Source organism: Etheostoma cragini, chromosome 10 (genome assembly GCF_013103735.1).
Source record: "Etheostoma cragini isolate CJK2018 chromosome 10, CSU_Ecrag_1.0, whole genome shotgun sequence".
NCBI classification, from domain to species: Eukaryota; Metazoa; Chordata; class Actinopteri; order Perciformes; family Percidae; genus Etheostoma; species Etheostoma cragini.
In genome coordinates, this window is record NC_048416.1 from 8,134,917 (window position 1) to 8,147,528 (window position 12,612).

At 39.8% G+C, this 12,612-nt stretch overlaps 1 long non-coding RNA gene across 1 annotated transcript; it reads left to right on the forward strand.

The window, feature by feature from the left end:
- The first annotated feature begins 969 nt into the window (after positions 1–969).
- On the forward strand, positions 970–11,720 carry LOC117951898. The gene is made up of 3 exons (XR_004658276.1): positions 970–1,262; positions 9,556–9,558; positions 11,708–11,720. It is a non-coding gene; the product is annotated as an uncharacterized LOC117951898 (long non-coding RNA).
- Positions 11,721–12,612: the final 892 nt, after the last annotated feature.

The following is a 12,612-nucleotide window of genomic DNA, read 5'->3' on the forward strand; positions in this document are numbered from 1 at the left end:
TTCACACAGTCAATGAGCGCACCCCAATCTGATGGAATAAATACTACATTTTGTATGAAAGAAAAACATTTACATATATATATATATATATATATATATATATATATGTGTGTCCACTCAGACTCCTACTCCCACATTGTCTCCTGTAAGGAGAAGGACAAGGAGACAAAGAAGAGCACAAAGAGGACAGTTTTGTCCCCCCCCCCGTCCTTGGATTGACTGAGTTGGACAGTTAAAAAAGAAGAGGTAAGTTAGCATTTCTGCTCGGCTGGACCTTCAAACATATAGCAAAGGGTTCCCATCAATACAATCCTGGCTAACTTACTTTTTTTTTTACGTACGTGTGCCCATGCAGACTCCAGTGCCCACCGCAGCCATCATAAACTCCTCCGGTTTGGAGAGTGATGATGACGCTGTGGTGGTCATCGCTTCAGACTAGGAAGAGAGGAAAGGTTGGATTAATATGCTGAGATGGTTAATAAAATACATCCATTCTCCCAAGATACATACCCAATTGCGGTATTATTGCATAAATTGTGTTAGGATATTATTCCAAAAACGAAATAACACAGTTACAACTATACATTTGAGTAGTAATACATGTTTCAATAATTCATATCTATATGGAATAGTTAACCGTAATTATTTTGTACTTTCACATCTGTATTTTTCCATACGGTATGGCAATTCATTAAACGTAACTCATAAAAGGGCAAATGACAATCAAAAGTATCTAATTTGAACATTTATAGCCCAACCTATCCTGGCACTGCCACCATTAAGATGCCTGCTCTGGTGGTTACTGCTGCTCTGTGTGCTGCTGTCCTTTTTCCTCCATAAACTTCCTCCGGGCAGTTTTACTGCCAGTGCACTCCTTGAACAGGATGCATGCATTGATTCCAGCCAGGTCTAAGATGTATGACGCTATATAAATACAGCCACCAGCTATCAGGTGTACCATGTCTTTCACAGAGTATGCGCACAGCGCTTGCCATCTGATTCACAACAGAGTCCATCCACACTGTGCTTATTGGAGTAACCTATGTTTCCGATTCTGGCTTTGCCTTCGGCCCATCGGTGAAGCCCATACTTGTTACTTGAAGCCGTAAGTGATGTTAGTCTGATAGAGACAATGGTAGTTACTAAGCAACCAAGATGCCTCTTCAACTGCGCAAAAGATAAAAAATCAGAACAGTCAACGTGACCATGTAAGGCCAAAATAGGTAAAAGTGATTGTATTTTCTTTGCCTTTTTTGTAATGTGTGTGTGTGTGTGTGTGTGTGTGTGTGTGTGTGTGTGTGTGTGTGTGTGTGTGTATATATATATATATATATGTATATATATAAACAATTCTAAATGAAAATACAAACTCTTTAAAGCCCTTGAACACTCACACAGGTGTTCAGTTATTCCGGCTAACTCTGTTCAGGTTTAAGGTGGGCCGGAGCTTTGATTTGAACTTATTAGGTCCAAAATTCCTTACACCAATAAGGATGATAAAGATGTCATTTGTCTTGCCCTAACACGTGCAACATCACTAACAGTGGAGTCAGGGAGATGTCACAAACTTAGTCTAAGCACACCCACACAGTCCTGGAAAAGGTCCAATCAGCCACATTAACTACAAAAACCTGTGTGGGTTGTTTTTTCTTCTTCCAGCAAAGTTATTACAAATATCAATTTCAAAAATGGTCATAATGACCGGTATGGCTGTTCCAGTGTTAATCGCGGGAAGCTAAAATCGTGATCGTTATTAATATTTTATTGATTGTGCAGCATGATATACTAAATCCCATCCATGGACAAAAATAATAACAGTGTTATGTATAACTATAAATCAGTTTGGTAGACCTTTAAGTGCTTCCAGTGGTCCATTTTGGCCCAATAACACATTAAGACACCCCATGAAGGATGCTGTCATTTGCCTGATTGTAAATAGTATAATCTATCTTGTACATTTCAAAACACCTATTATGTTGATCGATGGTTTGTGTTATCTGTCTTGATTGGCTGGATTTGTGATTAATGTAAAGTGATTTTCAGAATGTGAGACAAATTAGTTTTGATCAGTGGTATAAGTGGTGTCAGGGTCTGTCTCATCAGGGCTGTTTGCCAGCCTTTGTCTTAATGGTTGTATCTTTTGTATCTGATAAACTGCTTTCACCTTCTGATCACCCTCTCCCACTCTTCTTCTCTTTGTTCTTTTGTTACACTTTGTTTCACTTTTTTCTCATTTATTACAGTGGCAATCACACTGAAACTGAATCTTGTAATTCTGAAGAAAATTCTCAAATTAATGATCTTATTCACTGCTGCCTACTCTTTTACCCATCTTGCCTTGTTTTCCTCACACACTGCCAACATACAGTGTACAGACCTCATGAGATGAGCTTGACATATGGTAACATTTCCATCACGTGATGCTGCCATTTTTGCCACTTACTACGTAAGCACATATACTCAGTGGCAACTGGTCAATTAATTCAAGATAATTATCATCCAAAATGTATTGTCCTCTTTGAATATAACATCTTCCAAATCAGCCCAGTCTCATGGCAGTTCGTGAAATAGTCATGTTATTTAATCTATTGGTTTTCGTACAGGTCACGCTAATGTTGTTATTTCCGTGTTTTGATTACGAATTTTGAAATAATGTATTTCAATGGGAAGCCTATTTCATGGTCACAGAACCATTTTGGTAGTAAATAGTATTAAAAAGCCGAAAATTTGCGCAGTGAGGTTGGTTGGGGTGGTGGATGGGTCAAAAAACACAGGACTTTCACCCAAGAGACCATGGATTGTGTCCGGCGTGTGACGGCTCCTTTTACCCTTCTTTTTTTCCTAACCACAACCGTCCCGTTGTAGTGGCCGGTGTGTGGCATTTCATTTCCCACAGAGACCGCGGATCATGATCCTTGTTGTGGAAGTTTCTGTACAGCGAGGGAGGAATATGAGTGGCAGAAGAGACTTTGTTGAATTAAAATAAAGACAGGCTGCAAACTGGATTAAAGGTTATGTATTCGGTGGAAGGATTTTATTGTTTTCTGCAGAGAACAATAAAAAATGACAAGAACAGCTCTCACAATGCACAAAGTTACAGAATGACAACAGCTCTGGTATATGCAATCAGTAATACACTTCCTTGTATCCAGTGCCCCCAGAGGACAAAAAAACCCTTGTTTGGTAAACAGTTTGATCTCAAACATAACAATAAATGGACCTCAGGCGGACAGTTTGTTCTATTACGTATTTCTGAATCTGCCCCTCGTGTGTCCAAGTTTCTTGATCGGCCATTCTATCTTAGCTGAAAAATGACCTCTTGTCTCTTGGATAGGCTATGGTCTCGACCTGAGACCTGCTATGATAAACACCGCTCTAGGCAACTGTTTCTGTCAGGCTCCACGTCATCTATTCTTCAAGGAAATGGTATGGAGTCATCACAAACCCAGTTGTCTCCCATCAAGGAGAAACACACAGATGACAGATACAGAAGTCCTATACTCTGAGAGGCATTGGAGATCTTATTATGAATAATTAACATGAAAATCATTGGTTAAATCAAATTTTTCCATTACACCCTGCATCTGGCGATCGCATCCCACGTGTGGCGGTCAGTCCTGTTGTTGTTGCCGGCGTGTGGCGTTTCATTTCCCATTGTCAGCAGCCCAGCGTCATGGCAGTTCGTGAAATGTTCACATTCAAAAAGTGTGCCCTGTACATGAAATAAACTACATTAACTTGACCTGTACACAAATCACTAAATCACAATAACGTGACCATTTCACAAACTGGCGTGAGACTGAGTTGCCTAAATTGCATGTAATTTGTGGTTGGATTTTATTTCCCATTATGCCCCTGCCTTGCTGCTTCAAACTGCCTTCTCCCGTGTTTGTGGTAGACTACGGCAGCGTCTCATGAGTCTCAACGAGTCTCACACAATGCAATGTGAATTGTAAGTGGGAAATTATTACTACGCATGCTCAGGGTGTTAGTGTATTTAATGTAGAGCACACAAATTTGATGGCTAGTGGGGCTAAAGACCCGTAGCCCCATCATCTCTCAGATATGATTGGCTGTCTGGTGCGGTGCCAACAGTCAGCAAGAAGAGCGAAGAGGGGTGTTATTGTCTCTAGCTAACTTGAATAATGATCAAAATCGATTTTATAGTTGAGCACAGGTTTGAACCCTTTGGAAGAGACTAGTCTGCTGGTAAAAGTAACCACAGTTAAACGTGTTCAGTTTACAAAATAAGTCCAAGTTTGCCCAGAGAAAGAACTGCCGAGTAACCTATGTCTTAGAGAACCCTCAGTCTTGGTGAGTGAAAACACATTTTATCATCCTGCCTTTGTGGTGCTGGTCCATTTGTTGTATTGGATCAATTGATATTACGTTATGGTGGTTGATGGTGACAAGTGTGTATATATTCGGTTGTTGTCATAGAATGAATATGTATGCATAGCTGCATGACATTAACTTTTCTGGCTAAACTAACGTTACTACCATGTCCCCTAAAAGCACCCTCATTTGGCAGTGCCTGTAGCCGCGCTTGCAGTTGCCTACTGACAGCAAAACATCTAACACCGGTAGCCGCATCACATCACGCTAGAACACTGTTTGTTTTGTGGAGCCATGCGGTTTGTTGACATGTTAACAGAATGAGATACAGAGTATGCTAACTTTACTGGTGTGTAGCCCATCTCTTGAATTTGGGCCCCACCAATGTTTTAGATGTGTATTTGTATTAATGTGCATAAAGAAGCCCAGAAAAGATGGAACAATTTCCAAAAGGCATCAAATGACAGATTATATATTTGAATAATATGTCACAAAAAGTTGATCATGCTGACTGGCAAAGCAAAATTCTCTAACACTTTATTCTTCCTAAGGCTCTTTCCACAAGGATTCTCACTCATTTTTCTAGAGTGTGTCACCTCTAATCCTTCCAGGTATTTTCTTTTCTCTGTAGATGCTGGTACTTGGAAACGCATTTGGTGGCAAAGCATTCAGGAAAATTGAAGCCTCGATCAGCCATTACATGGTGTCCTTGTTCAAGAAGGTAAATCAACCCAGAATTCATTGTTATAACCTTGTCGCTAGCACTTTGAGACAAATCATTGTATTGTGTCCAGGTCCTAAATAATTTTAAACAGGTCTTTTTTTTTTCAAGTTCATATAACTCTACCTCTAATGTATCTTTTAGGACCGGTAATGGGTAAAAAAAAAAAAAAAAAAAAAAAACTGCGTCCTCCATGGAGTGACTAGCCACCAGCCTTATAGTGCACAGGAGGTAATCTGAGAATTGTTTTGGATGATATTTCCGGACTCAGACATTAGACGTTTTTTGTATGGCCTTTAATGTATTCATATAGGTCTTAAACATCATCCATAAAGGTCTTAAAAAGTTGACTTGGTGAAAGCTGCAGAAAACCTGGCCATGACCAAGCGGAAAATTCCGGCACATTCCGTTTCATTAACTCTTTGCACTTGTTGGTACAGTGGGGCTCAAAAGTTTGGGCACCCCAGGTAAAAATTTGTATTAATGTGCATAATGAAGCCAAGAAAAGATGGAAAAGTCTCCAAAAGGCATCCAATGAGAGATACATTCATATTATATATCACAGAAAGTTAGATTTTATTTCCATCATTTACACTTTCAAAATAACAGAAAACCAAAAAATTGGCGTCTGCAAACGTTTGGGCACCCTGCAGAGTTAATACCTTGTACCCCCCCCTTTTCAGGAACACCTGTTGAATTTCTCATTAATGCAATTATCTAATCAACCAATCACATGGCAGTTGCTTCAATGAATTAAGGGGTGTGGTCCTGGTCAAGGCAATCTTTCTGAACTCCAGACTGAATGTCAGAATGGGAAAGAAAGGTGATTTAACAAATTTTGAGCATGGCATGGTTGTTGGTGCCAGACGGGTGAGTATTTCACAATCTGCTCAGTTACTGGGATTTTCACACACAACCATTTCTAGGGTTTATAAAGAATGGTCTGAAAAGGGAAAAACATCCACCATGCGACAGTCCTGTGGGCGAAAATGCCTTGTTGATGCTAGAGGTCAGAGGAGAATGGGCCAACGGATTCAAGCGTATACAAGAGCAACTTTGACTGAAATAACCACTCGTTACAACCAAGGTAGGCAGCAAAGCATTTGTGAAGACACAACACGCACAACCTTAAGGCGGATGGGCTACAACAGCAGAAGACCCCACTGGGTACCACTCATCTCCACTACAAAAAGTAAAAAAGGGGCTACAACTTGCAAGAGCTCACCAAAATATGACAGTTTAAGACTGGCAAAATGTTGCCTGATCTAATGAGTCTCAATTTCTGTTGAGACATTCAGATGGTAGAGTCAGAATTTGGCATAAACAGAATGAGAACATGGATCCATCATGCCTTGTTACCACTGTGCAGGCTGGTGGTGGTGGTGTAATGGTGTGGGGGATGTTTTCTTGTCACAATTAAGGCCCCTTAGTGCCAATTGGGCATCTTTTAAAAGTCACAGCCTACCTGAGCATTGTTTCTAACCATGTCCATCCCTTTATGGCCACCATGTACCCATCCTCTGATGGCTACTTCCAGTAGGATAATGCACCATGTCACAAAGCTAGAATCATTTCAAATTGGTTTCTTAAACATGACAATGAGTTCACTGTACTAAAATGGCCCCCACAGTCACCAGATTTCAACCCAATAGAGCATCTTTGGGATGTGGTGGAACGGGAGCTTCGTGCCCTAGATGTGCATGTGCACAGTATTAGTATGGTGTTCCTAATAATCCTATAGTTTAGTGTAGTCGACACTCACAAAGCAGGAGAAGGATATAAGAAGATAGCAAAGCGTTTTCAGATGCCAATATCCTCTGTTCGGAATGTAATTAAGAAATGGCAGTCATCAGGAACAGTGGAAGTTAAAGCAAGATATGGAAGACTGAGAAAAATATCAGACAGAACAGCTTGCAGAATTGTGAGAAAAGCAAGTCCAAACCAACGTTTGACAGCCCAATCCATCCAGAAAGACCTGGCAGACACTGGAATTGTGGTACACCATTCCTCTATAAAGAGGTACTTGCAAAGACATGGTCTTCATGGAAGAGTCATCAGAAGAAAACCTCTTCTACGTCCTCACCACAAAAATCAGTATATGAAGTTTGCAAATGAACATATAGACAAGCCTGATGCATTGTGGGAACAAGTTCTGTGGACCGATGAGGTTAAAATGTTGGCCAGAATGAGCAAAGGTACTGTACGTTTGGAGAAGAAAGGGCGCAGAATTTAATGAAAATAACTTTTTTCCAACTGTTAAGTGTGGGGGTGATTCAATAATGCTTTGGGGTTGAATTGCAGCAAGTGGCACAGGGAACATTTCATGAGTAGAAGGAAAAATGGATTTAATAAAATGTCAGCAAATTTTGAACGCTAACTTGATGCCATCTGTAATAAAGCTGAAGATAAAGAGAGGATGGCTTCTACAAATGGATAATGATCCTAAACACACCTCAAAATCCACGGTGGATTACATCAAGAGGCGAAAACTAAACGTTTTGCCATGGCCTTCATAATCTCCTGACCTCAACATAATAGAAAATCTATGGATAGACCTTAAAAGAGCAGTGGGTGACAAACAGCCCAGAAATCTTAAAGAACTGGAAGACTTTTGGAAGGACGAATTGGCGAAGATACCTCAAACTAAAACTGAAAGACTCTTGACCGGCTACAAGAAGCTGTTACACTTGCCTAAAGGTATTAACTCTGCAGGGTGCCCAAACTTTTGAGCCCCCACTGTACTAACAAGTGCAAAGAGTTAATTAACATGCACCATAGGGTATATGTACACTCACTTAATCAGTCGGGCTATGCTGGTTTGTAAACTTCCGGTGCCGGAATTTTCCGCTTGGTCATGGCCAGGGTTTCTGCAGCTTTCACCAAGTCAAACTTAAGACTTTTTAAGATCTTTATGGATGAAGTTTAAGACCTGTATGAATATATTAAAGGCCATACAAAAAACGCCTAATGACTGAGTCCGGAAACATCATCTAAAACAATTCTCCAATTTCCCCCTGTGCATTATAAGACTGGTGCCTCGTCACTCTGTGGAGGACACTTTTTTTTTTTTTTCTCAATACCGGTCCTAAAAGATACATTAGAGGGAGAGTTATATCTTGACTTGGGAAAATATAGACCTGTTTAATGTCAAATTTGTAAAACAATTAAGAAGGAACTTTGTTTCTGCTGGAATGAGGTAATGAAGTAATTAGGTTTTTCTGAAGGATCACAGGCTGATTGCTGCCTTTAGAAAAATAACATAATCTAAGAGACATTCTGATTAAAGCTAAACTCAAACCATTGCAGTAACATAAAACGAGGTCACTAGTGGAGTTTTTTAGACACTATGGGATAGTGCAGAACCAGAGCACTAAAGAAATGTTTGAAACCCAAAGGAACACAACTGTTCATCTGAAAAAGATTGTTTATTTAATTAGATGCTTGCAATGTACAAAACAACATGTTGGCCAAACAGGAAATACTATGCTTACTAGGTTCACACAACTTAGATATGATATAAATAGACACAAAAATGTACATATCCCTCTAGTTTAACATTTTGTGGATCATGAGTGGTCTAGCCTCAGAGCCACCATTCTGGAGTCCAGTCCAATCCAATCCAGTCCAGTTTAATCCTGGTCAGCAAAGCAGCATATTCCCCCGTATTTTTCTTGCCCTCTGCATCTACATAACCAGAGGACTATCACCCAAATAATAAAAGAGTGGGGAAATTTCTTACATAACGTTAATTCTATAATTCAAAAATTGCTGTTGTTTATGATAATATGAATCCATTTTATTCATGGATATATTTTCATGTGATGGGTATTGAACTCCTCACACATTTGTTCTAATTCACCAAAACAAAACCGATCTATTCGACTAGTACGCAGCGTGTGATATACAGATACAGAGAAATTGTATTTTGTTTTAAACTTGAAAAGGCATTTTTTCGAAACACGACGCTTACTTTAAATTTAGTTTTTTGTTGATGTATACCATCACATCTCTATTTTTTATAGATAGCTTTTAGTTTAAAGTTTTTTTTTTTTTTTTTTTTCCCACTACTCTCGGTTTGACTTGGAGATGACGGGCAACGCTGGAATAATGACGGCTGGCAAACTGTAAGTTACAAACGGGGTAGAAATAAAAAACAGAAGACAGAACCCCCAGAGCAGACAGACTTTGTTTAATCCCCACCGTCAGCAGTCCAACTGTAGGTCCCACCTATGCCAATGCAGTCCGGGAAACTTGCGCAACGGCTCCCGCAGGTTTCAACAGAAAAACAGGAGCTCAAACTACAGAGGCTATAGAGGTGGAAACCATGCCAAATACCAGTACAACAACAGCAATACCCAACAGAGAAAGGGCTGGAACAACGGCCATTAACAGGACTGCCAAACACCAAAAAACAGAGCTCCCTCGGTGAGGCTGGCAGCGGCCTCAGCAATAGCAGTGGGGGCAGCAGCAGCAGGGAGAGCAATCCCGGGGCTGGAAAGACAGTAACCAACGTGGAGGAAGGTTTGTCCAGTCCCATGAAAAAAAGCAAAAAAAGAATGACGATGACCCATACTTTACAATTAGAACTAGGGTTTTACACAGGATATATTTAAACATCATTTAAACAATGTATCTGTCATGGGTTGGAGGTCTTGTTGGGATTATCTTTCCCTTTTTTTGCCTCCTTGTGTTTGTTTTTTACTTTTCTCCGTGGTATTGTGTTGTTGATCCTGTCCCGTGTTTATAAGTGTCTGTTTGTTCTGCTTCCTGTTTTATGTTGATAGTCTGGTTTCCTGTTCTGTCTCGTCTTGCCAAGCTCTACTTTTGTCGGTCCGAGTGTCTTGCCCCGCCCTAATGTGTTTCACCTGACGTATCACCTGTTCCCCGTTATCTTGTTACCTCTTGTACTTAACCTCTCCCCGTTTCTCAATGTCAAGGATCCTTCCTTGGTAGGACAAGTCCTTCCAAGGAAGGATCCTTCAGGAGCAGGTCAGATTCCTCCTTAGCATTTGGAGAACATGTACAATGGAACAGGCTGTCAAGTGCACGTCATTGCGGGCTCAAGTCATTGAATTTTTTTGCCGCATTTCAAAACACTGGATGAAATTATTGTGGAACTGTTAACTGTGCTGTTTAATTATGCTGTTGTGATGTAGAAGATGAGTTAGCAGCCGTTTCTTATTGTCACGAAAGGATCCTCCAAAGCCAGGAGGAGGACGCTACGTCATCGACGTCCGTCGAAGGACCGTTCCAATGTCGAGCATCCTATGAATTCCTCCAAGGACTGAGTCCTTCATTCAGAAACTTTCCCATAGACAGAGAAGGATGCATATGTGTATCCTTCGCGGTCTCAAATCACCCACAATCCTATGCGCGGGCCTTCGCCGTCTCGATAAAAAAAATAATAGCGGACCTCAGCGGGAGTTCGAGCGGCATCGCTGACGGTGAAATGATGATTTAAATGTAAGTATCTTTGGTGTGTGCCGTACATTTGTTATCACCGTTAATGTTTTACATCAATGTAAAGCTTAACGCTTTAAAGCTTGTACAAATTGCTCTAATACTTAGGTAGATACACCCCGAGCTAACGTTAGCTAACTAACCTATAATTTAACTTTCGGCTGTTAGCTAGCTAGGTTGCTGTCTTTGCACAGTTTAATGTACGGTGTCATGTTCATCTCTTTTTATATACCGTTACTATGCGTAACGTTAGCAGACATTTAGAAAGTTGGTGTGTTTATCACTGGTTGTATCTGTAGACGGGACGTAACACTGCACCGTGTTACTTCACTAGCAACGTTCAACAAAGTCTGACATGTATGAGTACTTTCCCATGTAATAACGTTATGTTATATCATTCATAACGTCAACATCTTTTTGTTGTGTTAACTGTCTTTTAACAGGGACTAACGGAGGCCGTCACCAAGGATGGCAAAGCCAAAGACCAGCAGGGAGACAGAGGCCAAAGAGATGTTGAATACATTATTTGCTATATTAAAGATTGGCATTCTAACAATAAATGCTTTAAATAAACTGGTTTGTCTGTGTCATTAAGTTCTTGGGCGTATGTATATAATATAAACTGTTTTCAATGTCTTTTTTACATCAAATTGTGACCTTGACAGAGGAAACTTCAAACAATAATTATATTCAGATGCTATCTGTTTTTATAACTCGTAAGATATACATGTTTTAAAAAAGAAAAGTAGCTGTTAAAATTAGCTTGTAGTTTACTGCATACATGTAACATTAGCTTATTTTTCAGGTCAAGAAATGCTAAATATGATCAGCAACTACAGCAAGGTAAACGCCAACAGCTAATGAGCTACCACAGGCAGGCATGACATGCAGAAAACTGCAAGTGAGAAAGATTAAATAGTACTGTAGACACACAAGCGTCAATCAACATGAAAAGTCATAACACCATTGATAATTATCAATGGTGTTATGACTTTTTGTTTAAACAGCTGCTAACACAGTAAAGGTAAGTGTTAGTGTGTTTGTTAAGTTGGCTGACTTGCGCAGGCATAACTTGACGTGGAAGTATAAGCGAAGCGTTTGTTTCAGAGAGTTATTTATTCCACATATATGCACGACTCTGTTCATCCGTCACTCTCTTCATACAAGGGAACTCAATTTACATACACGCAGGTATAAAAAGAAACGTAATACCTTACGTGAACGTAACACCGTAATACATTGAAAACAGCAACCATTACTATTACCATAATGATAAGAGCGTTTCTAAAGATGAGATTCAACAGTGTTAAATGGTCAAGAGTGGTCAGTTACCTTCATGATGAAGAAAACTACATTTTAACTGAATTCTTAAATATACTTGTGATACAACTGTAATCTTACCAGGACAGGTTGGATGACTAATCTAAAACGTTCTCCTTGTCTGTAGTCTGGAGGCAACACCTTCATCTGTGTCTGATCGCCATGTTGAATATACTTGTGTATACAATATATAGTAATGTTTGAATATATGTTATAGTAAAGATACATGTAAACCTGAGTTATTACAACAGATAGCATCTGAATAATTCCAGGTCACAAGTTAACGAAAAAAAAACAGTTTATATTATATACATACGCCCAAGAACTTAATGACACAGACAAACCAGTTTATTTAAAGCATTTATTGTTAGAATGCCAATCTTTAATATAGCAAATAATGTATTCAACATCTCTTTGGCTTCTGTCTCCCTGCTGGTCTTTGGCTTTGCCATCCTTGGTGACGACCTCCGTTAGTCCCTGTTAAAAGACAGTTAACACAACACAAAGATGTTGACGTTATAAATCATATAACATTACGTTATTACATGGGAAAGTACTCATACATGTCAGCCTTCGTTGAACGTTGCTAGTGAAGTTAACACCGTGCAGTGTTACCTCCCGTCTACAGATACAACCTCTGATAAACACACCAACTTTCTAAATGTCCGCTAACGTTACGCATAGACGGTAACGGCATTTAAAAAGAGATGAACATGACACCGTACATTAAACTGTGCAAAGACAGCAACCTAGCTAGCTAACAGCCGAAAGTTAAA